Raw genomic sequence first — 5,562 nt, forward strand, 5'->3', positions numbered from 1 at the left:
TGCTTCTAACAATTTTATTCAACAGGAAAGAGATGATTAATACTGATATTTACATTTATTTGATGTCTTGACTTTTACAATTAAGAATAAGTAAGTTAAATTTAAATGGGATTAATTATCTAAGTCTTATTGCAGGAGATACTTGTTGATTTATGAGGATGAAATGCTAAAATATTGATTTGATGCTAAAATACCATCTACTAAATATAAAAATACCAGATAGTCTTAACAAATATATTTAAACATTAGCTATGTTTGTAATTTGGTTGATATAAAGGTCTAAAATTCCTAAGGATAAAAAAAAGGAAAATAATTAAAACATTAATCTGCTCTCATTCCAATAAAATAATTTATGTCTGTTGAGTTTTATTATTTAGAAAAGCTAATTTTAAAGAAATTAAGATTTATACAATTTTGATTAAACAGTAACTTATTTTAAAATACTACCTTATATTCCAGATTTTAAATTTCTCTCTCTTTTTTTTTTTTTTCAGATTTTGGTAATTTATTTCACTTTGACAGATTATAGGTTCAAATTTAATTGCATATTCTGCAGTGATTTTAGGAGTCATGGTAAGGTAAAAAGCAGGTTCTTTATACAACTCATTTGTTATCTCTAAGACTGCGGTCAATGCAGTCTTTCTTTCTTTTTTTTAAAATTATTTTTATTAAGCTTTTAATTTTTTACAGTAAATTTCTGTTTAAAAACTAAATTTGGTTAATATAAAAACATCAATGACTGTTTTAATGAACTATGATGATTATTACTAACTTGTTATGTTAATTGTATCTTTGTTTCCCAAATAAAGAAGTCTTTAAAGTATAAGATTTAAAAGGCCATTTTACTAAGCTGATGCTCTCCAAACTAAAGCTTTTTACAATAATGGTCTCTTACAAACTTATATAATAATAACAAATTAATTAAAAATTTAATTGTCATTTAATATTTTAAAATTAAATGTTATAAAATTTGAAGTTACTCTCTACACTGAGAAATAAACAACTATATTTCTAAAAGACAATTGAGACACTTGCTTATTTAAAGGTTAGCAATATGAGACATAAAAATATTTTCACACCTTCCCCCAAGAGGGGATAAAAGCTCTCTTAATTTGTTTGTTTCATGTTTCAGTTACATACTAAAATTTTACTTATTTATATTAATCCAAAAAATTATATATAGAAATTTTATGAAATAATATTCAAATAAGAAGCTAAAATTAGTTTCAGAATTAAAATACCCTACCTAAATTTTGTCAAGGGGCCCACTTAAGAAAAATTAATACACATAAGAATTTCTTAAAATTCTACTATCCATGAATAACTACTATTAATATTTGGTAAATAACCTTCTAAACTGTTTTCCATATATACTTATAGTATACATATTTTATACATATAGAGTCATAATGTTATTTTAAAAACTTGTAAAATTATTTTAAATTACACATTAGTATTCTTTTACAGTATTACTTTTAACACCAGATTTTTTTCATTTATCCAAAACCCTATGTTAGACATTTAAATTATTTTTGCTACTTTAAAAACAGTTATTAAGAATATTCTTATAGCTGTATCTTTATGCATAAAATTATTTTTGCATAGATTCCTTAGAATATGATTGCTACATCAATGACATGAAATTATAAGACTTTTAATCACTTATTGGATTGCCATCCTGAAAGATACTACCGATTCACATTCTATCTGATAATATTTGAAAGTACCAATTCTAGTATAACAACTTAATTTAAGATAATAAGGTCATTATCTACAAGACAAGTTGTAAAACTGACTTTCAATATTTATACTGACTCCATTTTATAACTGTCACTCAGCCCACTACTAGAGACAAAATCAAATCACATATTAGGTAAAAACTAGGCCTTCTTTTACTATAATGCCTTCCTTAGTTTAATACCGACTTAACAATCAGTAACTTTTGCTAATTTTCTTGGCCAAATAAAAATGTTTATTAAGTCACTTCTTATGGTTTGAATACTTGTACAGGGCTAGGCTATTGTCTACAATTTAAGGCTAATCATACTCCAGCTTATTTCAAAATTTTCTACAATTTTAAAAAATAAAAAAGGGAAACAGACCCCTATATAAATCCACTAAATCTCACAAAATTATTTTGTCAGGTAAGTGAAATTCATGGGGAAACTTATTAGGCCTATTTCCTAGATCCACCTTTAATACATTCAGGAATGTGCACTGGAGAATCCATCCCACTATCTACTAATGGTATTCATATGACTGGAGATTTTACAGATAAATGTATTACATCTATTCATGCTACTGGATTTAATTATACTGGCTACAATGGGAAATTACCTATGTGTTGGTCCCATGACAAATATGGTGGTTATTCAAAGGTAACTTTTGAAGAAAAGACAGCATACGGAGTACCTAGACCAGTCAATCATACTGGCCCTTGGAACTTAAGATTATGTTTAAAAAGTTATTAAAATGGGACTTTTCCATAACAAGATAGCCATTTCCACGAAATATCCACCAATATCTCACTGCCTTAATTGATCTGCAATAGAATTTGGCACCTTTCCTAAATGGAGGAAATGTACAAATGTCTTGCCAATGCAACATAAAATATCTAAAAGTGGTGGATATGTTTTGGATTGATCTTCAAAATCTGATAAAAGACAGTTACATCAGAATGTCTCTTCCTCTAGATGGTCCAAAGCCAGGAAGGCTCAATGTGACAGCACTGCCACTCAATGTGTTTCCCTTTTACTTCTTGAAAAGAATTTACGAGCAACCATGTTTAATCTGAATTTTTAATACAATGGAGGATCTAAGAAACTAGACAAATAGTTGAGTTATTTAAAACTATTTTCAGAATACAAAACAAGATTAGATATACAATAGTTCTGATTTTTTGAAACTCCATGTAATTTAGACTACTCCCTAATTATTGAGTATTATTCTGCACTACTAGTAACCATGTAATGAAGACCAAATTAGAACCCAGCAAACTGATGGATGTTACACTAGAAAGATCAGTAATTCACATTTACATTCTAACAGTTATTTCTTATTTGATGATAATTTGGGTCCTATATATTTTTATTTATTCTTTCAGGCTTCTATCCTACATTCACTACTATATCTAGGGGCATAGTTCATTCTGTCAAGATGCTGTGGCCCCTGGAAGTTAAGTATTGATAAAATGAGATCAAATTAAATGCTTTAACAGCTACTATTACAAATATCAGTAATGAGCTTTCTGCTTTCCAATTTAAACAAAGGTTTAAATGCCATGATGACTATAAGCATGTCTGTGTTTCTACAGCCAAATATTTCCCAATGGGACTGGGAGATAATTAAGAATCATCTAGTGGACATTTGACATAGCAATAGTAATAGTCTGGATCATATGGAGTTACTTCATCACATCCAGGATATTGAAAATATCCTGATGGTCTCATGGACCCTGCATCTCTAGCTGATCAAATACTTCATGAATTGAATGGCTTTGATCCTGGAAATATGTTGAAACACTCTACCTGGTATATTATTGGAATGATATGTTTGCTACTAATTCTTTTTTGTATCATGATAATAGGTTGTTATACCCTCAGAACCAACACTTGGGACCTTGAAGTAGCTGCCCATCACTTGCATTTAAAAAAGGAAAAAAAAAAAAAAAAAAAAAAAAAAGGAGGAGATGCAGGGCATCATCCATGGCCAGCAAATAAAACCTGGCTTGGTTGAACCATTAGACACAGAAATCTGGCCCTCAGGAACTGACAATTATGAAATATTGTTCCAGATTTCCTGGAGTATGTGATTTCCCTGCAGGTTGGTTCACTGCTTAAGTTTGCAGGCCCTGGATGTGCCAGTTATCCGCTAGAGCAAAATGGCTTGCTTAACTCCACCCTATCCTGTTTTCTTGATGATAAATAATTTTCTTATCAATTAGTTCACAGCCAGCCCATCCCTCTGACAGGATGTGTGAAGGATGTGTGGTGATAGAATCCCTATCTCTCACCCTGCCCCAAACTCAATTCTAAGTGGATCAGAGACCTAGGCATTAGACAAGAGATCCTGCACTTACCAGAAGAAAAAGTAGGCCCACTCTCTGAAATGTCATCTTAGGAACTGAATTCCTCAACAAGACTCCTAAAGTACAAGAAGTAAAATCAAGAATCAATAGATGAGTTAGTATCAAACTGAAAATCTTCACAGCAAAGGAAACAATTAAGGATGTGTACAGAGATCCTACAGATTGGGAGAAAATCTTCACCACCAGTGCCTCAGAGAAGGCATTAATTTCCAAAATATACAAGAAACTCAAAAAAAGTGAACACCAGAAAAATAAATAGCCTTTCCACACTACCCAGGGAGGGTTCCCTATGGCGTTCTTGATTCCCATCATACCTTAAAGGGAAACTGTCACAATGTCCAGAGCCCTTGATGTCCTGCAAATGAAGGAAGAGTATGTCCTCAAATTCCTTGTTTCAGGAACCCACTTAGGTGGCACCAACCTTGATTTCCAGGTAGAACAATGTATCTACAAAAGGAAAAGTGATGGCATATACATCATAAATCTGAACAGGACCTGGGAGAAGCTCCTGTTGGCAGCTCATGCCATTGTTGCCATGGAAAACCCGGCTGATGTCAGTGTCATATCCTCTAGGAATACTGGCCAGCGGGCTGTGCTGAAGTTTGCTGCTGCCACCAGAGCCACTCCTGTTGCTGGCTGCTTCACTCCTGGAACCTTCACTAACCAGATCCAGGCAGCCTTCCGGGAGCCACGTCTTCTGGTGGTTGCTGATCCCACCCGCCTCTTACGGAAGCATCTTATGTCAATCTGTGTAACATACTCTCCTCTGTGCTACGTGGACATTGCCATTCCATGCAACGATAAGGGAGCTCATTCTGTGGGTCTGATGTGGATGCTGGCCCGAGAAGTTCTGCGCATGTGTGGCACCATTTCCCTTGAACACGTGTGGGAGGTCATGCCTGATCTCTACTTCTACGGAGATCCTGAAGAGATTGAAAAGGAAGAGCAGGCTGCTGCTGAAAAAGCTGTAACCAACGAGGAATTTCAGGGTGAATGGACTGCTCCAGCTCCTGAGTTCACTGCTGCTCAACCTGAGGTTGCAGACTGGTCTGAGTGTGTGCAGGTACCCTCTGTGCCTATCCAGCAGTTCCCTACTAAAGACTGGAGTGCCCAGCCAGCCACTGAAGACTGGTCTGCAGCTCTCACTGCTCAGGCTACTGAGTGGGTAGGAACAACCACTGAGCGGTCTTGAGCTGTTCTGCAGACACTTATTAAGCAAAATGTAAATAATGTTATGGAAAATAATGACCAGTTTCTTAAAAATAAATAAATAAACAAACCAATCAATAAATGGGCAAAGGAACTGAACAAACACTTCACAGAAGAAGAAATACAAATGGTCAAAAATGTATGAAAAATTCTCAACATATCTAGCAATTAGAGAAATGCAAATTAAAACTACACTGAGATTCCATCTCACTCCAGTCAGAATGGCAGTTATAAGGAACACAAGAAACAAGAAATGTTGGCAAGAA

The 5,562-nt window shown here is 33.8% G+C and overlaps 1 pseudogene across 1 annotated transcript; it reads left to right on the forward strand.

Moving 5' to 3' along the window:
• Positions 1–4,274: 4,274 nt before the first annotated feature.
• Positions 4,275–5,311, forward strand: LOC306653123 (small ribosomal subunit protein uS2-like; annotated as a pseudogene). The gene has a single exon. The product of its transcript is annotated as a small ribosomal subunit protein uS2-like (transcript).
• Positions 5,312–5,562: the final 251 nt, after the last annotated feature.

Source organism: Sciurus vulgaris, assembly GCF_902686455.1.
Source record: "Sciurus vulgaris genome assembly, chromosome: 2".
NCBI lineage: Eukaryota > Metazoa > Chordata > Mammalia > Rodentia > Sciuridae > Sciurus > Sciurus vulgaris.